The sequence below is a fragment of the Mesoplodon densirostris genome, chromosome 19 (assembly GCF_025265405.1).
Source record: "Mesoplodon densirostris isolate mMesDen1 chromosome 19, mMesDen1 primary haplotype, whole genome shotgun sequence".
NCBI lineage: Eukaryota > Metazoa > Chordata > Mammalia > Artiodactyla > Ziphiidae > Mesoplodon > Mesoplodon densirostris.
The window spans coordinates 27852792-27879238 of record NC_082679.1 but is presented as its reverse complement, the minus strand read 5'-3'; the positions used below and the strand labels follow the sequence as shown (position 1 = coordinate 27879238).

Here is a 26447-nt window from a genome sequence, read left to right as displayed (position 1 = left end):
GTTTGTGCAATGGTCCTGGGAGGGATCCCACGTGCCATGGAGCGGTGGGGCCCGTGAGCCATGGCCGCTGGGACTGCGCGTCCGGAGCCTGTGCTCCGCGGCGGAGAGGCCACAATGGTGAGAGGCCCGCATACCGCAAAAAAAAAAAAAACAGAAAAAAACCAAGCGCTTAGGAATAAATCTGACAGAAAGTATGCAACAACTGTACACTAAAAACTTCAAAACATTGCTGAAAAATTAAAGATTGAAATAGAGAGATACACCCTGTTCACGAGTCAGAAGACTCAATATTGTTAAGGTAACAACTCTCCCCAGTTGACGTAACGAGTCAAAAACAGTACCAATCAAGTTCCTAGCAGAAATTTTTATTTTGAAATTGTCAAGTTATTTCTAAAATTCATAGGGAATTAAAAAGGATGTAGAATACAAAAAATAACTTTGAAAAAGAATAACAAAGTTGAAGGACTAACATTTTCTAATTTCAAGACTTAGAATAAAGCTACAGTAATAAAGACAGTATGGGAATAGCTTAATAAAAGACAAACAGATCAATGGAACAGAATACAGGGTCCAGAAGTAGATGCATATATATATGGCCAACTGATATTTAACAAAGGTACAAAAGCAACTGAGTGGAGAAAGTATGGTCTTTCCAACAAAAGGTATTGGAATAAATATCCATATGCAAAAATGAACTCACCTCGCACCCCATACAAAAATAAACTTAAAATGGATCATAAATCTAGAAATAAAACCTAAAACTATAAAACCTCCAGAAGAAAACATAGGGGAAAATCTTTGTGACTTTGGGTTAGGCAAAGATTTCTTAGATACAACACGAAAAGCACAGTCTATAAAAGAGAAACTAGTAAGTTAGGCTTAAGCAAAATTTAAAACTTTTCTTCAAAAGACACTGTTAGAAGACTGACAAATGGCATATTGGGAGAAAATATTTCCAAAGCATATATCTGGATAAAGGACTGGTGTTCAGAACAAAATAAGAACTCCTACAGCTCAATAAAAACACAGACACTCCAATAAAAACAGAGGCAAAAGATATGAACAGACAGCTCACCAGAGAAGGTGCACAGAGAGCAAAAAAACACAAAGATGCTCAGCATCATTAGTCATTAGGAAAATGGAGTCAGATGCTACTGTACACTCATTAGAATGGCTAAAATTAAAGAGACTTAGCATACCAAGTGTCGACGAGGGTGTGGAGCAACTGGACCTTTCATAACCTGCTGGTGGGAATGGGAAGTGGTAGAGCCACTTTGGAAAACAGTTTGGCAGTTTCTTAAAAAGTTAAACATACATCTACTATAAGTTACCCTCATTCCCCTCCTAGGTATTTATAATCCCAACCCCGTGTCCGCAAAAAAAAAAAAAAAAAAAAAAAACCCAGTACATGTCCGTACAAAGACTTGTATGTAAATGTGCAGAGCAGCTTTATCTGTAGTCATCAGTAACTGGAAACCACCAACAGGTGGATGATTAAATGAACGGTGGTCCGTCCACACAGTGGTATACTCCTCAACAGTAAAGGGATGAACTATGGGTACACACGACAACATGGATGAATCTCAAAATCATTAGGTTGAGTGTAAGAAGCCAGACAAAGCAGATCACGTGCTGTATGATTATTCCATTTATATAAACCTCTAGAAAATGCAAACTAATTTAGAGTGACAGAAAGTAGACAAGAGTTGACTAGGGACCCGGGTGGCAGGAAGGAAGGGTTGCAAAGGGGCAGGAGGGAACTTTTGGGGGTGAAGGATACTCTCATTATCTCGATCATCGTGGTGGTCTTACAAGTGTATAACTATGTCAAAAACATTAAATCTCACACTTCGATTATGTGCAATTTTGCGTACATCAAGTTAAAAAAAAGAGCAAACTAATCAGCAGGATATTAAGTATATGATGTCATCCTTTTTTGAGAAAGTGCATATAGGTGTGTAAAATCCGTATGGGCAATAAATACCTGTCAGGTTATCAAATCAGAAGTAGGATTGTGGGGAGGGGTCTGGAGGGCTTTATTTTGAACATGGGATTCATTTCTCTACCGTTTCAGGTTGTTCCAAGCAATGGCATTGTAGTTGTCAACTGTTCACAGCATGAGCAGAGTATCGCCCCTGAAAGGCCCTGCAGTTCTAGCGCCTCGGCCGTGTGAAGGAGCCTTGTCTACACCAGCCTGCCATGTTCGCCTTACCATCTTGTGTATCAAGTAGAAGTCCTTCTTGTAGGCACGGAACGCCTTCTTAAAGAGCCTCTTCTCCATGGAGGTCCAGATGTCCGAACCTATTGGAGAAACAGCCAAGAGGAGGAAGGATGTTTCTCCTTCTGGGACCACAGCCACGGCTGAAGTGCAGACTCCCCTCCTTTTTCAGGCCACCGAGCGCCACTTATATGCCAAGATTTCTGCTAAGCCCCTTACTTGCTTTATCTCACACAATCCTCACAAAAACCTTAGCAGGTAGGGGCGATTACCATCCCCACTTGACAGGTGCAGCAACTTGAGGCTTCCTCTGGTTAAGAGACTTGCCAAGGGCAGGCGTGGGGCCCTGGTTGCCTGACTCCAAGGCTGGAGTGCTCAACTGGGAAACCTGAGCCCACCCCAACCTGGCACTCCCCTTCTGGCCAGGAAGAGCCCACGAGGGAACCAGTGGAAAGGGGAAGGTTGGATCCAACTAGAGAACAGCACCCACTGAGTCCCCCAGAGAGGACGGGCCCTTCTGGGAGGGCAGGTGCAGGCCCCAAGAGAACTCCGGGAGGCACGTGCAGAGCTTGCCATGGAAAGTGACTGGCTCACAGGGGCCTCAGCCAGGCCAAAACCACGCGGGCAGCCACGCTCGTTACCTGTGTAGTGATAGTTGGCGAGAGGGTGAGTCCGTGGCTTCTGGGGTCCTCTCAGTAACAGGGTCTCCAGGGCAACCTGGAACGACAGGAGTGGTGGGCAACTCTCTGAGGGAGGGAAGGTGAGGTAGAGGCCCACCTTCATTCTTTCATCCAATCAGAAAATATGTGCAGCCCTCCCTAAAGCCACCCCTACCCCAGGGCGACTCAAAGTGTGGTCGGTCTGTGGACTGGCCACCAGCTGTGAACCACTTGGGACACATTGCCTACAGCACTAAGCGGACTGTTGAGTGCAGCTGACGTTACCTTTTTCATAGCAAGATTTACTTGATGACGAAACAGTGTGTGGACTTATTCTGGCACAAGCTCCTTATTTCTTCAGGGAGCAGCATTTGGAGTGGCACTGCCCCCGCCCTACCCCATGTTATGGTCCTCATAGCACTAATCATTATCTATCACTTGTAAAAAATGTATTTCATGTGTTCACTCTCCTAAAATGTAAGCCCTGCAAAGAGAGGGCATTTGTCTTGCTCAACAGCGTAACCCCGGTCAGGACTCGCTATGCAGTTTGCAGGACCCAGCGCAAAATGGAAACACGGGGCCCTGTGCTCAGAAACTATTAAGAATTTCAAGATGGTGGCAGCAGAGCATTAAACCAAGAATGGGCCCCTGAGCTGGCCCCAGCCTGATACCGTGACATCACCAGGTATCAGGAGGACCCAGTAAATGTGTGCTGATTACTCTGCTGAGCACCCACCACGTGCCAGCCACTGCCTCTCAGCTTGAGAAAAAGCACCATGTAGCCCTGACTCTTGGGTCTCCAACTCGGGTGACGTGACTTCCTCTCCCACTACACACAGTTGGACTTCTTCATTTTCTAAACTTCAGGATTGTGAGGAGGGTCCTTGGAGGAGGCAGAGGCATTTCTGTTGCATCAGAGGTTTGCATACACCATTTTTAATCCAAAAGTTAATGTTCAGTAAATAAACCAGATGAATGCAGGCCCTGAGTTGGTTCTGCTAGGCACCGCCTCCCCAGTGCCGCGCTGAGATGAGGTAACGCTGGAGGAACCCTGGTGCTCTGCTGTCACCCCAGAGAAATAACTGATTGAGCCCGTATGTGTGCATTTCCCCTACGTTCAAAAGGACACCACCAGTCCCAAAGCGACCAGGGAGAAGGGTGGGTGGCCAGCCTTTGGTTCTCGTGAGCTGCAAAGCCCCAAGTAGAAGGCACGTGTCTTGCGCCTAGAGCCCCTGGCCCTAAGAGACCAGGGAGCTTCCCACAGCTCCTCTGAGCCCCCGCCTCGCCTGCACCGCACCTGGATGTTGCCCTGGGCTTCATGCAGGCAGTGCAGAGCGAGCTCCAGGTTGGTGCCCCCGCCCGGCATCACGCTGGAGCAGGCCACGTTGCAGAGCTCGGTCACTGTTTCCAGCAGGCAGCCCGGCAGCGAGAAGGAGAGGAGACACAGAGGGTCAGCAAGTGCCAGAGAGGAAACCTCCCCAACAGCACAGATGGGGTGGGGGGCTCCTGTCACCATCTCCCTCACCTCTCTGTTACAAGCAGGCTGAGGGAAGGGAGCGACAAGGAGGATGGGCAGAAACCCTGCTCCTGGCACCTGCTCTGGATGGCCTGGCCAGCTACTGGGTGAGAGGAGAGGTGGGGCAAGGGACTGCAGCACAGCAAAGCAGTCCTGCGCTGAAGGCCAGCTCTGCCCACCCCACCCCCGCCTGGGGATCACTGCTTCTTGGTCAAGGTGAGAACTGGGAGGAGAAACCCCTTGGACATGGAGGAGGGCTCTCGGGAACCTGGCCCCAAAGTCTCAGTCACCCCTATCCTGCGTCTTCGGGTTGGTCATCACATCTCCCCATGGCTTCCAGACCAGAGTAGCTACATGCTCGTCACTTCCAGCCAGTGATCTGTCCTGGAGCTCTGGGATCTCAGCCTGAAACTGGCTCCCTATGTTGATGTGTCTGAAATGAGGCCACACACACGGACATAAAAGGCATAGGTGTGTGACCAAGATGGGAAATACAAGAGAGATGTGTGGTGAGCCCTGCTCAGCAGGGCTGTGGAACCCACCTTTTGGCCATCTCTCAGACACAGGGAGTGCTCATCAGCCCAGCAGACACGCCACTGGTATTCCAGAGACCTCTTGAGGGATACTTCCTTCCTTCCTCCAATTTGCTTTTTCGCCAGATTTCTGGCTTCAGGCGTTTGGGGTCTAGGACAGGGGAGGTATGTGCTGATACCTGGCATTCTTCTGTATCCAAGGGAACATCCAAGCTACAAAACAGTATCTCACTGCGCCATCACCAATTCTATCTAGAACCCCAGGGTGCTGGGCATTCTGTCTGCAGACATCCAACTATGGTATGTCTGGACAGAAGGAATATTGGGGAAACACCTGGAAAAATCCACCACTTCTCTCCTAGAGAGGTTCTGGGTCTAGACCTGACTTTCCCGTGATGAAGGCTCCCTTGGGAAAAACCGACACTGGAATGCAAGGAGGGTAAAAGCATCCCCACGTTGCAAGGACCCTCAGGTTCTAAGTCTGTTCCAACTCACGGTTCAGTGCTGATCTTGCTGTTGTCCTTCACCACACTGATGCCAAAAGAGCCGTCCATGTGATCTGGAAAACACCCAAAGAAGAGCCTCAAGGAGACTGGCTACAACTGACCCATGAGGCCCTTTTTGCCTGCCTTTCCAGAGCAGCTAAGAGCAGGCTCTTCAAGATTGCATGGTATACACACACTACTGTATATAAAATAGATCATCAAAAAGGACCTACTGTATAGCACAGGGAACTATACTCAATACTCTGTAATAACCTATATGGGAAAAGAATCTAAAAAACAATAGATATGTGATTATGTATAACAAAATCACTTTGCTGTATACCTGAAACTAACACATTGTAAATCAACTCTAATCCAATATAAAATTGAAAATTGGAAAAAAAAGATTGCATGGTATGGAGTTTCCTCAAAAATTAAAAGTAGGACTACCATATCATGCAGCAAACCCACTTCTGGGTATTCATCCAAAAGAACTGCAGTCAAGACCTCAAAAAGATATCTGAACTCCCATGTTCACTCCAGCACCATTCATAATAGCCAAGATGTGGAAACAACCTAAATGTCCACTGACAGATGAGCACATAAAGGTAATGTGACATCAACATACAATGAAATACCATTTAGCCTTAAAAAGAAATTCTGCAATACGCAACAACATGGATGACCATTGAGGACATTATACTAAGTGACATAAGCCAGTCACAGAAAGAGAAATACTGCATGACTCCACTTATATAACGTATCTAAAGTAGTTGAATTCATATTGATAGAATCAAAGAGTGGAATAGGGGTTACCAGGGGTTGGGGCAGTGGGAAATGGGAGGTTACTAATCAATGGGCATAAAGTTTCAATTAATCAAGCTCTAGAAATCTGCTGTATAACATTGTACCTATAGTCAACAATACTGTATTGCACACTTAAATCTTTGTTAAAAGGGCAGATCACAGATTAACTGTTCACATCACAATAAAATAAAATAAAAAGATTGCATGGAAGTGGGATAAGACTTCTGAAAATGTAGAGTAAGGAACTCGGCAAAACAACAGATTTACTGACAAAAATCATTGAAAAAGAAAAAAAAAAAAAGAACAGTAAGCTAAAGTCTCTGCACGTTGTCCCAAAGGCATACAGCATTTTAAGAAATACTCATTCAAGGGCCTCCCTGGTGGCGCAAGTGGTTGGGAGTCCGCCTGCCGATGCAGGGGATACGGGTTCGTGCCCCGGTCTGGGAGGATCCCATGTGCCGCGGAGCGGCTGGGCCCGTGAGCCATGGCCGCTGGGCCTGCGCGTCCGGAGCCTGTGCTCCGCAACGGGGGAGGCCACAACAGTGAGAGGCCCGCATACCGCAAAAAAAAAAAAAAAAAAAAAAAAAAGAAATACTCATTCAAGAAAACCCACTAAATCTCGGGAAGAACAGTGAGAGTCTGTGGCACTGGAGCCATGGCCCACCCCCTTACCCACCTAGCCCCCAGCTCTTTGTAACGGAAGCTCTACCCAGGTAGGTGCAGCCAAGGAGATGGGGGCTGCTTCTTCCCCTTGCTCCCATGCTTAAAGAATTAAAGCAAGATAAAATAAAAATTTGTCATCAAAGAGAAAATGCCATCAAGAGATGGAAATTAGTTTTTAAAAAGATACAAATGTGGACTTCCCTGGCGGTCCAGTGGTTAAGACTCCACGCTTCCACTGCAGGGGGCATGGGTGTGATCCCTAGTAGAGGAAGTAAGATCCTGCATGCTGTGCGATGCAGCCAAAAAAAAGAAGAACCAAATGGAAATAGTTCAGGGGTTAAAAAAGTACAATAACCAAAATACGGCTCAACAGTACATCTGAGCTGGCAGAAGAAACGATCAGCAAACCTGAAGATAGAACAATGGAGACTATGAAATCTGAAGAACAGAGAGAAATAAATATAGGAAAGTGAAGAGAGCCTCAGAGAAATGTGAGATGTCATTACATGCAACAATATATATGTATTGGGAGTACCAGAAAGAGGGGAGAAAGGGACAGAATATTTAAAGTATTAATGGCTGAAAATTTCCCAACGTTGATGAAAAACAATATGTATATCCAGCAAACTCTACAAACTCCAAGAAAGATTAAACACAAAGAGCTCTACATCCAGACATAACATAGGCAAAATGTGGAAAGCAAAAATAAAGATAAGATCTTGAAAGCAAAAAGGGAAAAACAATTTGTTACATACAAGGGCACTACAGTAAAATTAACAGCTAACTTTTTAAGAGAAACGATGTAGGTTACAAGGCAATGGGATAATATATTCAAATTACTGAAAGTAAAAAAGTGTTAACCAAGTATCTTATATTCAGCAAATTATCTTGCAAAAATGAAGGTAAAATAAAGACACTCCCAGATAAATAAAAACTGAGGATACCTGTTGCTGGCAGACCTGCCTTACAAGAAATATTAAAGGTGAAATATTATTCAGCCCGCAAAAAGGAACAAAGTACTGATACATACTGCAACTTGGATGAAACCTAAAAACATCATGCTAACTAAAAGAAGGCATTCATAAAGGACCACATACTGTATGATTCCACTCATATGAAATATGCAGAATAGCCACATCGATAGAGACAAAGTAGATTAGTCGTTACCCACGGCTGGGGATGGGGAGGATGGAAAGGAGGGACTGCTAATAAGTACAGGGCTTCTTTTGGGGATGATGAAAATTTCTGAAAACTGATGGTAGTGATGGTTGCACAGCTCTGTGAATATACTAAAAACCATTGAATTCTATACTTTAAAGGGATGAATTGTATGGTATGTGAATTATATATCCCTAATAAAAATAAATAGTAAAGAAAGTCCTTCAGATTGAAAGCAAATGACATCAGATGGTAACTTGAATCCAAACCAAAAAAAAAAAAAAAAAAAAAGCGAAGCGCTAGTAAATATGGGTAACTATAAAAATCACTAGGATTACATATTTCTTTTCTTTTTTTAATGGCCTTAAAAATAACTGCATAAAACAATATGTATTGTGGGCCTGTAACATATAGAAATATAATATATGTGACAGTAACTGCACAAGGAGCACAGCTGCATTGGAGTAAAGGAATATCACCTCAGACAGTAACTCAAATCCACAAGAATAAATGAAGAGATCAGAAATGGTAAATAAGAAGGTTAATATAACAACCTCTATAAATCATGCTTGCTTTCCTTTATCCGCTCAGTGTTTTTACACAAAATAAAATTATATAAAGCAATAAACATGACCAGTACGGTATTACTGGGTCTCTCACATATAATAGCAAAAGAGTTAGAAGGAATAGAGCTAGATAGGAGCAGTGTTTCTATATTTCACTGTTAATGAGTTATTACACATCCTAACAGATTCTGATAAGACATATATTTTAAGTCCTAGAGCAACCACTAAGAAATGACTAAGAAACAGTGAAAAATTAACGGAATTAAAATGTCACACTAGAAAATACTCACTTAATACAAAAGAAAGCAGGAAAGGAGGAACAGAGGGAGAAAAAGACATGTAACGTATAGAAAATAAAAAGCAAAATGGCAGATGTAAATCCAACCATATCAATATAACATTAAACAAGAATGGATTAAACAAACCAATCAAAAGGCAGAGTTTGTAAGACTGGATAAAAAACACATGATCCACCTAATGGTGTCTAGAGGTAACATGCTTTATTTTCAAAGACACAAATAGGCTGAAAGTAAAAGAAGAGAAAAATATATACCAAGCAAACAACAACCAAAAAAGAGAATGGAATGGCTATACTAATGTCAGGCACATTAGACTTTAAAACCAAAAATATTACTAGAGATAATGATAAAATTATTGTAATAATGACAAATGATGTCACAATCACATCCTAATGATAAAAGGTCAAGCCGTGAGGAAGATGTGACAATTACAAACATATACACACCTACAAACAGACCCCCAAAATACACCAAGCAACAAACGACAGAACTGAAGGATGAACTCAACCATTAAAAAATAATAGTTGGAGATTTCAATACTTTCAACAGTGGATAGGGCAACTAGGCAGAAGATCAACAAGGAAATTGAAACTAACTAGACAAAACAGACAAAATACAGCATTCCACCAAACATCAGTAGAATACATTCTTCTCAAATTCACATGGAACATTCTTCAAGACAGACCGGATTCTAGCCCATATAACATGCCTCAATAAATTTTAAATTTTAAAATAAATTTAAGGGAATTCCCTGGCGGTCCAGTCATTAGGACTCCACGCTTCCGCTGCAGGGGGCATGGGTTCGACCCCTGGTGGGAGATCTAAGATCCTGCAAACCGCACAGCACAGCCAAAATAAATAAATAAATTAATTAAATTGAAAAACAAAGTATGTACTCTGACCAAAATAGAATTAGATTACAAATCAATAAAAGGCAGCAATTTGGAAAATTCACAAATATGTGAAAATTAAGCAACACACTCTTTAATAGTCAGTGTATTAAACAAGAAGTGGAATGATAAATTAGAAAATACTTTAGCTGAATGAATATAAAAACACAACATACTAAAACTTACAAAATGTAGCTAAAGCAATGTTCAGAAGGAAATCTATAGCTGTAAAATGTCTGTATTAAAAAAGAAGAAACATCTCAAATCATTTATGGTCAACTGACTTTCCACAAAGGTAGCAAGACAGGGCTTCCCTGGTGGCGCAGTGGTTGAGAGTCTGCCTGCCGATGCAGGGGACATGGGTTTGTGCCCCGGTCTGGGAAGATCCCACATGCCGCGGAGCGGCTGGGCCCGTGAGCCATGGCCACTGAGCCTGCGCGTCCGGAGCCTGTGCTCCGCAACGGGAGAGGCCACAACAGTGAGAGGCCCACATACAGCAAAACAAAACAAAACAAAACATGGTACAAGGACAATTCAATGAAAAAAGAAGAGTATTTTCTAGAGCTAGAAGAACTGATACATATATGCAAAAGAGTGAATTTGGACTCCAACCTCATACAGTATATAAAAGTTAACTAAAGATTGATCGCAGGCCTAAGAATAAGTTGGACTTCATCAAAATTAAAAACTTGTGTACTGCAAACCATATCACAAATAAAATGAAAAGACAACCCACAAAACGGGAGAGAATTTGCAAATCATATATCTGACAAGGGGCTTGCACGCAGACTATATAAGGAACTGAGACAACTCAATAATAAAAGGATAAGAATACAATTTAAAAAATGGGCAAAGGATCCGAATAGACATTTCTCCCGAGAACATATACAAATGGATAATAAGCACATGGAAAGATGCTCAACATCATTAGCCATCAGGGAAATGTAAATCAAAACCACAATGAGGGGGCTTCCCTGGTGGCGCAGTGGTTGAGAGTCCGCCTGCCGATGCAGGGGACGCAGGTTCGTGCCCTTCTCCGGGAGGATCCCGCGTGCCGCGGAGCGGCTGGGCCCGTGAGCCATGGCTGCTGAGCCTGAGTATCCGGAGCCTGTGCTCCACAACGGGTGAGGCCACAAACAGTGAGAGGCCCACGTACCGCAAAACAAACAAACAAACAAACACCTCACAATGAGCTACCACTTTACACCCACTAGGATGGGTGTAATAAAAAAGACAGCTAAGAAGTGTGAGCAAGGATGTGGAGAAACTGGAACTTTCATACAATGCTGGTGGAAATTTAATATGACCCAGCCATTTTGGAAAGCAGTCTGGCAGTTCCTTAAATGGTTAGACATAGTTACCCTTTGACCCAGCAATTCCACTCTGAGTTATATACCCAAGAGAAATGAGGACTTATGTCCAACAAAAACTTACACAAAAATGTACTTAACAGCACTGTTTGCAATAGCCAAAGGACACAAACAACCCAAATGCTCGTCAACTAATGAATGGATAAATAAAATGTTGTCTATCCAGAGAATTCAATATCATTCATCCATAAAAAGAAATGAAGCACTGATGCATACTACAACATGAACCTTGACAACATTATTCTAAGTGAACAAACTAGACACAGAATGTCCCGTAATTTATGATTCCAATTACATGAAATGTCCAGAATAGGGAGACCCATAGAAAAAGTAGGTTGGTAGACTGGTCGTTTCCCAGGGCTGAGGAGTTGGGGACTACAGGGCCTGTGTGTCACTGCTCGTGGATATAATCTTCTGGGGTGATGAAAATGCTCTAGAATTAGATTGTGGGATGGGTGTACAATCCTAAGAATACACTAAAAAATCACTGTACACTTTAAATGGGTGATTCATATGGCATGTGAATTATACCTCAATAAAGCTGTTTAAACAATTACTCGAAAGGGCAGGCAGAAGGGTGGTTAGGCTAAATGGCGTCTATTTTCTTTCTGGCTACAAAGTTATAAGCACCTAGAAGGCTGCTGGTCCCAGATGGTCCTGGGATACTTCTGAACAGCAACGGGACCCCCAGAGCAGACACAGGCGTAGGCCAGAGAGAGTGGCTGGACCAAATTCTACAGGGGGCGGGGGTCTGGCCCCACGCAGGCCTATCATGGGGTGATCAAGCTCACTCACCAAGCATGGCGCTGATGAGCCTGTCGGGACGGGCCCGGGCAGATGTGGAACAGAGAGTGTTGAAATACAGCCCAGAGCCCTCCCGGATGGGGCTGAGCATCAGGGGCGGCGTGTAGGCAGGGCACTGGGACAGTCCCTTCAGGAGACGGTCCACCAGGCACACGGGCGAGCACAGGCAGCTCTGGCGGCATCCTCCCGGGCCCGGCTCCCCAGACATGGAGGGTGGAGCAGGGATGAGCAGTGCCTTGGGCCGGAGGAGCTTCTTCCGCTTCCTGTGTTGGCTACACTCCTTGCTGTCTCTCTCTTCCCTGTTCTTCTCCTGACCCTGGAGAAGAAGAGACTTCAGAACCACGGGGGTCACCTGAGGCCACTGGCCCCAAAGCTCAGACCTCAAGATGGCCTGAGAGTGGGAAAGGGTACTGACCAGCCAAATGCACACCCAGCATGGCCATGCCCAGAGTCCTCAGCGCAGGAAGCCGGGAAGGGCCACCACGCCTGAGCCAGACTCCAGACCCTAAGCCAGGCGACATTTGACACTGGGGCCTTCTCAGGCACCCACACCCCACAAGGAGGGCCCTCACTCAGACCATTTTGGAAACTCATGTCCGTTGTTAAACTGACTGGCACTTAAAGTGTGGGGGCCAGACAGATGCAACAGCATGACAAAAGGAAAACCTGTTGCCCTCAAAATGACAGCAGCTCCTGGGAGACAAACAGTGGGCTCCATGCACCCCGTACCCGAGTCCAGCATGGACTTCTCCAGGTCGGGTCTTCCAGCACAGGCTGAAGAGACGACGGCTTGACCTTGCTACACTCTCTCTTACCTCCACACAATCTCCCCTCCTCTCTGCCCATCTTGCCCCTCCTCATCCTCCAGCTCTCAGCTGCAACGCCCCCATCCTCAGGCAGGGTCTCTGGTGCCCTCGGGGCTCCCACGGCTCACTCTCCCAGCCCGGCCCGTTCTGGGTCGTCAGTGTCCGGGGATGGGTCTATCTACTCCGCTGGGCTGGGAGCCCCAGGGGACGGGGGCAGGCCTGTTGTGGTCGCTGCAGTGTCCCCAACCCTGCCCAGCACAGGGCCAGACACAAAGGAAGTTCACTGGAGGTTGAAGGGATGAATCAACATGCAAATCAAGCTCTTCTGGAGTCAGGATTTGGGGGCTTTTCTCCCAGCTCCCACTGGCAGCTGGAAAGCAGCTGGAAGGAAGTGCACCCACCTTGCTCCCCGGGGGATGGTTCGCTGGAGCCACTGGCACTGAAACAGGGACCACCAAAGGGGCGGCGGTCATGTTGTCCAAGGACTTCCTGCCTCCCAGGGAACTCTGCCTGTCCCCCTCCGGCCTCAGCACCTGTCTTGGTGGCTTGCAAATCTCCATGCCACACACCTACACACAGAGAAGAGCCAGCCCTTTAAGAGACACAGTACGTAGGGAGCAAGGGGCCCCTCCAGAGCAGCACAGCCCTGACTCCCGGCCCCCAGCCAGGCTCCCCGCAGGAGGACGGCTCCATCCTGAGATGAATGGCAGCTTCGAGCCCCTTCACCTGCGGCTCCTGCTTCCCTCGAGGTGACGGCCACTGGTCGCTGTGAAAACACATGTGGCTGCTCAGCCCTCTCTCTGTATAAAACATCCGGCTGCAATTCTTGCAGACGTAAGTGCTCCTTGGCTCTGCCCAGTCTCTGGGACCACCATTGTGCTGGTTACTGTGGGGAAGAAAGGGAGAATGGGACTCTGTCCCCAAACACTGATCCTCTGACAGCTTTGGACGAACCCTAAAGAAATGGACATGATGCCCCCGATTCTCCGTGGCCTGGTGCTCACCCCTTCAGGAGTGAAGCATCCAGAGCTCACTCACCCAGGGCCAGCACATCAAAGCCACCAGAGGATTCCCGAGGGGCTTCGGAACTTACAGGCCACACGCCATGTTCTCCTCCTTCATCGGGTGGGGGAGCCGGTAGATATTTCCACCCTGAAGACGAAAATACATCTGAGCCAACATATCAGAAATGAGATGCAAGAGTGAAAACTATAAGACTTGGAAGAAAACACAGGTATAATTCTTGGTGACCCCGGAGTAAGCAGTGGTTTCTTGGATGACTCCAAAACCAAACAAAAGACAGACATATTGGACTTCATCAAAACTTACAACTTCTGACGGATACACCAGAAATACAGCTACATGTGGAACAACTCCTACAGAACACCTACTGAACGCTGGCAGAAGACCCCAGACCTCCCAAAAGGCAAGAAACTCCCCACATACCTGGGTAGGGCAAAGCGGAGAGATTCCCGCACAGAGGATTGGTGCCGAGCGGCACTCACCAGCCCGAGAGGCTTGTCTGCTCGCCCGCCGGAGCGGGCGGCGCTGGAAGCTGACGCTCGGGCTTCGGTCAGAGCGCAGGGAGAGGACTGGGGCTGGCGGCGAGAACTCAGCCTGAAGGGGGCTAATGTGCCACAGCTAGCCGGGAGGGAGTCCAGGAAAACTCTGGAGCTGCCGAAGAGGCAAGAGACTTTTTCTTCCCTCTTGGTTTCCTGGTGCGCGAGGAGAGGGGATTAAGAGCTCTGCTTAAAGGAGCTCCACAGACGGCTGAAAGCGCGGAGCCCAGTGACGGGCGTGGGACGCTGGGGCTGCTGCTGCCACCGGCAAGAGGCCTGTGTGCGAGCTCAGGCCACTGTCCACACCGCCCTTCCGGGAGCCTGTGCAGCCCACCACTACCGGGGTCCCGGGATCCAGGGGTGGCTTCCCTGGGAGAACGCACGGCGGGCCTCGGGCTGGTGCAACGTCACGCCGGCCTCTGCCGCTGCAGGCTCGCCCCGCACTCCGTGCCACTCCCTCCCGCCCGGCCTGAGTGAGCCAGAGTCCCCGAAGAGGCTGCTCCTTTAACCCTGTCCTGTCTGAGCGAAGAACAGACGCCCTCCGGTCACCTACACGCAGAGGCGGGGCCAAATCCAAAGCTGAGACCCAGGAGCTGTGAGAACAAAGAAGAGAAAGGGAAACCTCTCCCAGCAGCCTCAGAAGCAGCGGATTAAAGCTCCACAATCAACTTGATGTACCCTGCATCTGTGGAATACATGAATAGACAACAAATCATCCCAAATTGAGGAGCCAGCAGTCAGTGCTGTGCCTCTGAGGTGGGAGAGCCAACTTCAGGACACTGGTCCACAAGAGACCTCCCAGCTCCACATAATATCAAACGGCGAAAATCTTCCAGAGATCTCCATCTCAACACCAGCACCCAGCTTCACTCAACGACCAGCAAGCTACAGTGCTGGACACCCTATGCCAAACAACTAGCAAGACAGGAACACAACGCCACCCATTACCAGAGAGGTGGCCTACAATCATAATAAGTCCGCAGACACCCCAAAACACACCACCAGACGTGGACCTGCCCACCAGAAAGACAAGATCCAGCCTCATCCACCAGAACACAGGCACTAGTCCCCTCCACCAGGAAGCCTACACAACCCACTAAACCAACCTTAGCCACTGGGGACAGACACCAAAACAACGGGAACTACGAACCTGCAGCCTGCAAAAGGAGACCCCAAACACAGTAACATAAGCAAAATGAGAAGACAGAAAAACACACAGCAGGAGAAGGAGCAAGATAAAAACCCACCAGACCTAACAAATGAAGAGGTAATAGGCAGTCTATCTGAAAAAGAATTCAGAATAATGATGGTAAAGATGATCCAAAATCTTGGAAATAGAATAGACAAAATGCAAGAAACAGTTAACAAGGACCTAGAAGAACTAAAGATGAATCAAGCATCGATTAAAAACACAATAAATGAAATAAAAAATACTCTAGATGGGATCAATAGCAGAATGACTGAGGCAGAAGAACGGATAAGTGAGATGGAAGATAAAATAGTGGAAATAACTGCTGCACAGCAAAATAAAGAAAAAAGAATGAAAAGAACAGAGGACAGTCTCAGAGACCTCTGGGACAACATTAAACGCACTGTACACTTTAAATGGGTGATTCATATGGCATGTGAATTATACCTCAATAAAGCTGTTTAAACAATTACTCGAAAGGGCAGGCAGAAGGGTGCTCAGGCTAAATGGCGTCTATTTTCTTTCTGGCTACAAAGTCATAAGCACCTAGAAGGCTGCTGGTCCCAGATGGTCCTGGGATAGTTCTGAACAGCAACGGGACCCCCAGAGCAGACCCAGGCGTAGGCCAGAGAGAATGGCTGGACCAAATTCTACAGGGGGCGGGGGTCTGGCCCCCCACAGGCCCATCATGGGGTGATCAAGCTCACTCACCAAGCATGGCGCTGATGAGCCTGTCGGGACGGGCCCGGGCAGATGTGGAACAGAGAGTGTTGAAATACAGCCCAGAGCCCTCCCGGATGGGGCTGAGCATCGGGGGCGGTGTGTAGGGAGGTCACTGGGACAGTCCCTTCAGGAGGTGGTCCATCAGGAACACGGGCGAGCGCAGGCAGCTCTGGCGGCATCCTCCCGGGCCCGGCTCCCCAGACATGGAGGGCGGAGGAGGGATGAGCAGTGCCTTGGGCCGTGGGAGCTTCTTCCGCTTCCTGTGTTGGCTGCTCTCCTTGCTGCCTCTCTCTTCCCCGTCCTTCTCCTGTCCCTGGAGAAGAAGAGACTTCAGAACCACGGGGGTCACCTGAGGCCACCGGCCCCAAAGCTCAGACCTCAAGATGGCCTGAGAGTGGGAAAGGGTACTGACCAGCCAAATGCACACCCAGCATGGCCATGCCCAGAGTCCTCAGCGCAGGAAGCCGGGCAGGGCCACCACGCCTGAGCCAGACTCCAGACCCTAAGCCGGGCGACATTTGACGCTGGGGCCTTCTCAGGCACCCACCCCCACCCCAAGGAGAGGCCCTCACTCAGACCATTTTGGAAACTCATATCCGTTGTTAAAGTGACTGGCACTTAAAGTGTGGGGGCCAGACGGATGCAACAGCATGACAAAAGGAAAACCTGTTGCCCTCAAAATGACAGCAGCTCCTGGGAGACAAACAGTGGGCTCCATGCACCCCGTACCCGAGTCCAGCATGGACTTCTCCAGGTGGGGTCTTCCAGCACAGGCTGAAGAGACGACGGCTTGAGCTTGCTACACTCTCTCTTACCTCCACGCAATCTCCCCTCCTCTCTGCCCATCTTACCCCTCCTCATCCTCCGGCTCTCAGCTGCAACGCCCCCTTCCTCAGGCAGGGTCTCTGGTGCCCTTGGGGCTCCCACAGCTCCCTCTCCCAGCCCGGCCCGTTCTGGGTCGTCAGTGTCCCGGGATGGGTCTATCTACTCCGCTGCGCTGGGAGCCCCAGGAGACGGGGGCAGGCCTGTTGTGGTCGCTGCAGTGTCCCCAGCCCTGCCCAGCACAGGGCCAGACACAAAGGAAGTTCACTGGAGGTTGAATGGATGAATGAACACGCAAATCAAGCTCTTCTGGAGTCAGGATTTGGGGGCTTTTCTCACAGCTCCCACTGGCAGCTGGAAAGCAGCTGGAAGGAAGTGCACCCACCTTGCTCCCCAGGGGATGGTTCGCTGGAGCCACTGGCACCGAAACAGGGACCACCAAAGGGGCTGCGGTCATGTTGTCCAAGGACTTCCTGCCTCCCGGGGAACTCTGCCTGTGCCCTTCTGGCCTCAGCACCTGTCTTTGTGGCTTGCAAAACTCCATGCCACACAGCTACACACAGAGAAGAGCCAGCCCTTTAAGAGACACAGTACGTAGGGAGCAAGGGGCCCCTCCAGAGCAGCACAGCCCTGACTCCCGGCCCCCAGCCAGGCTCCCTGCAGGAGGACGGCTCCATCCTGAGATGAATGGCAGCTTCGCGCCCCTTCACCTGCGGCTCCTGCTTCCCTCGAGGTGACGGCCACTGGTCGCTGTGAAAACACATGTGGCTGCTCAGCCCTCTCTCTGTATAAAACATCTGGCTGCAATTCTTGCAGACGTAAGTGCTCCTTGGCTCTGCCCAGTCTGTGGGACCACCACTGTGCTGGTTCCTGTGGGGAAGAAAGGGAGAATGGGACTCCGTCCCCAAACACTGATCCTCTGACAGACAGCTTTGGACGAACCCTAAAGAAATGGACATGATGCCCCCGATTCTCTGTGGCCTGGTGCTCACCCCTTCAGGAGTGAAGCATCCAGAGCTCGCTCACCCAGGGCCAGCACATCAAAGCCACCAGAGTTCTCCCGAGGGGCTTCTGAACTTACCAGCCACCCGCCATGTTCTCCTCCTTCATCGGGTGGGGGAGCCGGTAGATATTTCCACCCTGAAGACGAAAATTCATCTGAGCCAACATATCAGAAATGAGATGCAAGAGTGAAAACTATAAGACTTGAAAGAAAACACAGGTATAATTCTTGGTGACCCTGGAGTAAGCAGTGGTTTCTTGGATGACTCCAAAACCAAACAAAAGACAGACGTATTGGACTTCATCAAAACTTACAACTTCTGTGCTTCAAAGGACATCATCAAGAAGTGAAAAGACAGAATAAGAGAAAAAAGTTGCAAATCATGTATCTGATAAGGGACTATGTATATTTCTGTATCAGTGATACATAATGAACTCTCACAGCTCAAAAATAAAATCACAACCCAATTTAAAAATGGGCAAAGGGTCTGCATAGACACTTACCCAAAGAGGATATACAAATGGCCATTAAAAGATGCTCAGGATTATTAGCCATCGGGGAAATGCAAATTAAACTATAATGAGATTATCATTTCCCACCCACTAAGGTGAACCAACTGGACAAGAACAAGTGTTGGTGAGGATGCAGAGAAACTGCAGGCCTCATACACTCTGGGTAGGGATATAAAACAGCACAGCTTTTTGGGAAAGTCTGGCACTTCCTCCAATAGAATTACCCTAGAGCCCAGCAATTCCCCTCCAAGGTATTTCCCAAGAGAAATGAAAACATATGTCTAAACAATAATCTGTACACAAATGTTCATAGCACCGTTATCACAATGGCCAAGAAGGGAAAACAACCCAAATATCTATCATCTGATGAATGGATAAATAAAATGTGGTGTTTCCATACAATGCACAAGTTACCAGCGATAAAAAGGAGTGAAGTTCTGACCCGTGCTACAGCACAGAGGAACTCTGAGAACATCAGGTTAAGTGAAAGAAGCAAAAGACACAAAAGGCCACGCAGCGTTAGGATTCCAGTCACATGAAGTGTCCAGAATAGGCAAATCCATGCAGACAGAAAGTAGATGCATGGTTGCCAGGGGCTGGGAGGGATGGAGAGATTGCGGGTGACAACCAACGGTGTGGGGTTTCTTTTTGCGGTGATGAAAGTGTATTGGCAAAGAGTGGCGATGCGAGCACGACCTCGTAAACAAACTAAAAACTACTGGATGGTGCACTTCAAGATGGCGAATTAGATGGCACGTGAATATTAAAGCTGTGGGAAAAAAAAAGAGGAGGAGGTAGCTGTGGTGCGACAGGAAGGATGCTGGACCTCGGAACATCACGAAGAGACGTGGCCAAGCTCTCTGCGCCCAGGACCTCGTGGGCACGATGTGGGAGGACCCAAGCTGCTCCAAAAGGGCGGACCAGTGCCAGGCCTGCAGTAGGGGCCAAGTCGGACTTGTGGACCTGTGATTCACAACCAGAATAGACACAGCATTTCACGTACAAATATCAAGGGTAAAGGAGCTCTGCCTTTACATTCTCTGAAGAAGTGAAGGAGGCAAATCCAAAAGGAAGCGAAAGGCAGAAAGAAAGCAAATAGAAAAAGCTTAGTGAAGAAACATGATGCAAAGTGTCTCTGACAACTCTAAAGCCCTGTTCTGTTGTGTGTGTGTGTGTTGCAGGGCGGAGGGTGATGGGAGGAACCATCCCTTCTCTGGAACTTCATTCGCCCCTCTGTAAACAAACTGCATCTGAGGATTTGCTGAGGTTAAATACAGTGCCTGGACAAGTCAGAAACACGGACACAGGTAAGGACGAGACTCTGCCCCCCGCATGGTCAGGTCCCGTGAGAGGGCCCTGGTACCTGGATCCTGTTGAGTATCATCAGCTTGGACTTGGAGTCCCAGGGGGGATCCGCTGGAGGCCCGGCCAACGACGAGAAGGAGGCCATGGCTACCTGGCTTGGAGAAGCTGCACAGCAAATATCCACTTTCACTTTCTCCTTCCGGAAGTGCTGGACCCCGGGAGTTGCCAGAGAAGAGCCTGTAGCCTCCGCCCCAGGAGCAGGCCGGGCCCTCTCCACCTTTTGTGGCCCCGGAAGCCGTGCCATTCTCAGCCTGGGCCTGCTTCCCTGGGAGGTGGGCTCTGGATGGCTCCTCCCCTCCTAACTGGGTCTGATGCAGGCCCCGAGGGAGAAGATGTCCCTAGGTCCAAGGTCCCTTTCGAGGATCGCAACTGCTTGGCCAGAGAGGAGATGTCTGGGTTTCCAGGAGGGTCCAGGGACGCCGCCGTGGGGGCAGGTGGAGCAGCAGCCACTTTTGGTCTTCCCTTTGGGTCCTGGCTCACGCTGCTGGGGGAGGGCTCTGTGGGTAAAGCGGGTGTGGATTTTCTCCTGCGGGCTAGGGACCCCTCTGGATCAGGGTTCACGGGGCCAGCATGGAGAGAGTCAACAGTGGGTGCCACAGGTGGGGGTTGCTGTGGCCACGGCCCCTGCAGTGACTTCAGGGCAACTTGCTTGCCGTCGGGTGTGGGAAGCTGGGAGGAGGCGGCGGCCACCTGGGTGTGGGAGAAGATCCGCTGGGACTTGGTGATCATCTGGAACACCTGCATCTGCTCGTGGCTCACCAGAGACTCCTGAGCCTTCAGGACCAGCTGCTGGAAGAGCGGTGTGGCATCCGACGGGAGGCCGCTGGACTTCTGGCCGTCCTGGGGGCCAGGCTCACCAGGGTCCTGCCACGAGAAGGAGTCGCAGTCGCACTTGCTCTTCTTGGAAGCCCAGGAGTCGTCTTCCCCGCTGGTGCTGACATATCTGGGGTCGCCCGAGGCCTCCCCCTGGGCCTTCAGGAGCGTGGGAGGGAAAGACGGCGTGTCCTCCAGACCGGTGCACTGGCTGGGTGAGGGCTCCCCAGCGGGGGAGTCGCTGCTGAGCCCGGGGCCCGGCTCGGAGCCCTCCCGGGACGGCACTGCAGAGGGCTTGTGGACGACAAACATACTGTTTCCTTTGCTCTTAGGGCAGCCCGACAGGTTTCAGAGCCACTGGAAACTGTGGCTTGATGGCTGGGAACTGGCGGGGACAGTCTGGCCATGGAACAGAGGCAGGCAGGCGGGCAGGGAGCGCCCTCGGGCCAGCCCTCCAGGGATGATGGGGGCTGGAGCAGCGGCAGCTCCGGCTCGGCTGGGTCGGGGCCGCTGTTCTCCGCTGCCCGTGAGTGGACGGCTGTGAACACGTCCGTGCCCGGCTCCTTCCGTGGGGGCCGGGGATCCTCGGGAACACCTCAGTGCCCAGGGCTCCTGGGGCCGCCGGGGTGCTGGCTGGGCCGCAGGAGGAGGACCCTGACGAGGGCAGGGAGGAACAGGCCGTGATCCTCCCTTCGCCGCTGTCTGAAGGCCCTCCCAGGGCTGGCCCGGGAGAAGGGATCTTCTGGCAGATGATGCTGCTCACGATACAGCGCAGGAGGTCTCGGTTGGACAAGAGGGAGATGGGGGATGGGGCTTCCGGGGGCACCAGGGACCACAGGCTCGCGGGTGCGGGCTGGCAGGCCACCTCGTGCACACGGGGTGAGTTCCCGCAGGGCTCCTCCTCCGGAGGGGCCTCCTTGAGGATGCACAGGCCGTGCTGGACCTCGTAGTGCTGGCGCACGGAGCAGTAGTCGCTGTAGCTCTTGCTGCAGCCCTGCTCAATGCACACAAAGGGCTTGGACTTCTGGTGGGTGAGCGTGTGCCCAGTCCTGGAATCACATGAGGAGAAAGTTAGTGGGTGTCTCGGCGTGGGTCACTAACTGCAGGAACCCAGGCGTGTCCCCAGGGGGCAGCAGCATCGCAACTCAGAAACTGTGCTCAGACCCTAGGAGGAAAGACCCCTGCTACGGCCAAAGCCCTCTGGAAGGGGGAGCTCTTGCCCTCACCCCTAAGCAAACCCCTAATCTGAGATTAAAAACATCAGTGGGAGTCAAGTCAGAGTTCCCCAAAGTGGGTTCCTAAGGAACACCAGGCTCCAGAGTTGCTCCCTGAGGACTTGGGCTCAGCTGGCAAATAAGTTTGGGAAAAACACTCTTTACTTCTTGGAGGTTCCTAGGAGCAAACTGAAAAGCCACAGAGCAGATAAAGAGAGATCTGTTGAACTTTCCATGTCTCTCAAACTTATTTGCCCACAAAACCATGTTTTTAAAATAGACCCTTTTAGCATCCCCGAGAAGCAGAGAACCAGAGTTCTGAGAACAAACTTAAGGAAACGCTAACTTGGGGATGATCCTTCCTTGAACAAAGGAGTCTTTGCCTTCCCACAGGAGTCCTCTAGACAGCGACCTGGGAGCCCCACAGCAACAACAACAAAAAGCCAAATGCGCCTATAATGTCTGCAAATATAAAAGAATGCAAGTATGTAGTATATTTACATCATACGTATACCTGCATTAATATATTATAAATATAAACAAATGGGTAAATCACCCTCTGGGTTCCCAACAATCCTACTCCGGATGGTTCTAATCAATTGGACCCAGTAAATAATGAAACCCTTTCCCAAACGTGGACCCTTGGCCTCCATCTGAGGGAAGCAGCAGAGAGGGCATCCGGAGACCCACTTTCTAGCCCTAACTGTTACCAGCTTGTGACAGGAGTAAATCATTTCCCATCCTTAATGGCGAGAGGGGAGAGGATACAATGAAAGCGGGATTCATCGAAGCCTCAGTAAAGGCTGGGCGAGCTGTAAACATGCAAGGGATCGTCCTCTCCCACTTACGAGTCTCTCAGTTTGAAAGTCTGTCTCTTCTCCCTCGGCAGCAAGAAAAGCTTATCATTTCTAAGACATGAAGAACAAACGGAATTCTGCTCCTCTTACACTGAGCTTGCTTTTTAAAGTCAAATTTTGAAAAAAAATCGAGTTAATAAAAGGGGGAATTGAAACAGGAAAAAAGAGAGTGAACACTGCATTGCCATGTTCTAGAAACAGGCATTTCAGAACCCCTCACGCCCTGGTGTTATCCCAACATATATTCCTCATGGAGTGCATATCTGTTCTGCTCAGACACCTACCAGGGACTCTGAAACTTTCTCTACGCAGTTAGCCCAACTCCCTCCGTGACAAAATTGCCTCTGGAGTGTGTTTTTAAAGCACATGGGTCCCGTCTGCAAATCGCAGCGGCGCTCTCCTCACTGGAGTGAATCTGGAGGCTGGGGAGGGCGGGCTGTCCGGGGCAGTGTAGGCCCTGCCCCCCGCCTCCACCAAACACTGGCCGTGGGAGGAGCACAGGTCGCACACACCTGGGACACCCGACGGTGCGGGGCGGTGCAGGTGGATGGGAGGGGATGCAAAAGAACCGGGAACACGCCCAGCCCCCAGCAGCCCCCTGAACAGACATCCCGACCAGACTCCTACATACAGGTGGTCCTGACGCTTAAAGGCCTTGCTGCAGATTTTGCACACGTGTCTCCTCTCCTGGCTGTGCGTCAGGTAGTGCTTGCTGAGAGGACTGGCGCTGCTGAACACCTTCCCGCAGAGGCTGCGGTCCAGGAGTGGGTTCTGAGGGGACCTGTGCTGCCGCTTTCCTCTCCTTGTGCTCCCAGACGTGGCCCTGCCTCCTTCGTTAGCCTCTTTGGGCACCTTGAGCACGCCTAGCCCCAGGTCTAGACAGAGGGAGAAAGCACAGGTTATGACATCCGGGGACATCGGAGCCCGGGCCGAAGCACTCTACCACCCTCAGACCAACTTCAGCAGCTGAGTCCAACTCAGGGAGTTGGCCGAGAACCCCAACTTCAGCAGCTTCACTCGCAGAGAAGACCAGGCTTAGCACCAGGTGAGGGGGAGAAGGGACCCTGGTCAAGCCACACCTCCAGGGCGGCACCCAATCTTGAAGCCACACTTGGGGGGTAAGGGAGGGGACAGCAACAGTCTGAGAGCTTCCAGGACAGAGTGACTCGACAGGCAGGACTTCATGACGGTAACATCAACAGCACACTTGCAAGTGCAATCCAGAAATGCACAATGCAAAATCTTAGAAAAGTTTAAGTCCTTTCTCCCAGCCAATTCCACTCTGGTTTTTTAATTAAGGAAATTAAGGCCGATCTGTACAAATTAACGGAGATCTTGCAGTGAACTGCAAGCGAGTTAACTGCAGCATTGTTTTTCCTGGTGAAATGTGAGAAACCACCTAATAACTGACACGAGGGCAGGTGGGTGACTGCATTCTGGTCTCAATGGTCTATGGCGCAGGCATTTCAGATACAACTGTAGGAGAATATCCATTGACGTGAAAGGATGTTCATGCTGTACCACTAAGTGCCGTGCCACTAACAAGAGGATTGTTGAAAAACGGAATGACCTAGTCTTTAAAAGGGAAAAATAAATTTGAATAGAAACAAACAGAATGGGATTGATTGGTAGCATCATGGATCAACTTAATTTTCCTTTCCCTATATATCTGAATTTTCCATGTTTCTCTACTCCTTGGGTAAATGAGTAGTTTTTTTTTATAATTTCATTTTTGATTTTTTTTCTTTGACCCATGAGTTATTTTAGAAGAGTGTTCTTTAGTTTCCAAATACTTGAAGACTTTTTTCTCTTATTTCTTTTACTTATTTCTTTATTTTTGGCTGCATTGGGTCTTCATTGCTGTGCGTGGGCTTTCTCTAGTTGCGGCGAGTGGGGGCTACTCTTCGTTGCAGTGCGCGGGCTTCTCGTTGCAGTGGCTTCTCTTGTTGCAGAGCATGGGCTCTAGGCGTGCGGGCTTCAGTAGTTGTGGCTTGCGGGCGCTAGAGCGCAGGCTCACTAGTGGCGCATGGGCTTAGTTGCTCCGCGGCATGTGGGATCTTCCCGGACCAGGGCTCGAACCCGTGTCCCCTGCATTGGCAGGCAATTCTTAACCACTGTGCCACCAGGTTTTGATCCATCGCCTGGTCAAGTATCAGTGGGTTTTCCATGCCCTTGGCATAATTATTACTTGTGGAATATTTGCTCTCAAATGCATGTATAGATTACACACTCGTGTCCTGGATTGCCATCCCGGAAAGCATTTAAGAAACATCAGGTTCGGGACTTCCTTGGTGGTGCAGTGGTTGGGAGTCTGCCTGCCGATGCAGGGCCCTGGTCTGGGAAGATCCCACATGTCGCAGAGCAACTAGGCCCGTGAGCCACAACTACGGAGCCTGGGCGTCTGGAGCTTGTGCTCCGCAACGAGAGGCCGTGACGGTGAGAGGTCCGCGCACCGCGATGAAGAGTGGCCCCCGCTCGCCGCAACTAAAGAAAGCAATCGCACAGAAACGAAGGCCCAACACAGCAAAACAACAACAACAAGAAAAAGTTAAAGGGCATTAAAAACAAACCAACCAGATATATGTGGGTAGGCATTTTCCATCCCAGTTACAGAATGAGAAAACTGAGACTCAAACAGGGAAAATGACTTGCCCAAGGTGGCAAAGGAAGGAAGAAGAGCCAGGCTGTAGATTCTGGTTCATCTGATGCCAGAGTCCTTTCCCCAACCACAGTGCCCGCACCGCTTCCAACTCAACTTCCTCCTCTGCTCCTCCTCCCTCCCCGTCTTTTCAGATGGACTGAACTGAAACCTGGCCCTTCTGTGAAGCCTCCTGACACCAGCGTTTGCCCTGCTCCCCTAGCCAGTCCCTCCGAAGGCAGCACACAGTTACAGACACAATCACGCCTTTAAGCCATCAATCCTCTGAGGTGTCCCTCTTCCTCATCTCAGTTATTAATAGCATCTACTCAGTTGCTCAAACCCCAGCCTGCCCTGCCAACCTCCATCTGTCCTTTTCCTTACCAGCTCTCCCTGTGATGTGTGACCCGTCAGCATGTCTGAATCTACTTCTAACATGATCCCTAATCCTTGCGCTTCTGGCCTCTTCACTGCTACTCCAGCCCAGGCCACCATCTCCGCTGAGAGCCTTCCAGCTACTCTCCAGGATTCCCGTCTTGCCGCCCACGGCACCCTCACAGCAGCTAGAGCTTTGCACAGCCTCCCCTGGTTCCCGTGGCCGAGTCTGTGCTTTGCCGCACCGTGGCCTGGAAGTGGGTCTCAGCCTCAGCAGCCTCCTCAGTGTGGCTTCCCACCCCCGCGCCATCCACCTGCCAGCGTCTGCCACTCCCTGTCACTCCCTCGGACTTGGCCCCCTGCTGTACTTTCCTCATGTCGCTTTGTGGTGGACACAAGGTCTGACTCCCCAGTGGCTGTTTCTGCTTCCTCTTCTTTTCCTGGCAAATGGGATTCCAGTTTGGATCGGGTGACAAGAAATTTGAGGGAACACACTGGTTCTCCCCAGTCCTGGAACTGGGGAGAACCAGGGGGGAACACAACTTACGCTTCTGCCCTGGAGACAAATCTTGAGGGTCCGGGATAACGGTGGCCACTTCCCTT

At 49.6% G+C, this 26447-nt stretch overlaps 1 pseudogene; it reads right to left on the bottom strand.

Annotated features, from left to right (window-relative positions):
* Positions 1-26221, bottom strand: part of LOC132479627 (zinc finger protein 541-like) — a 34433-nt pseudogene extending 8212 nt beyond the window's left edge.
* Between the last annotated feature and the right edge of the window lie 226 nt (positions 26222-26447).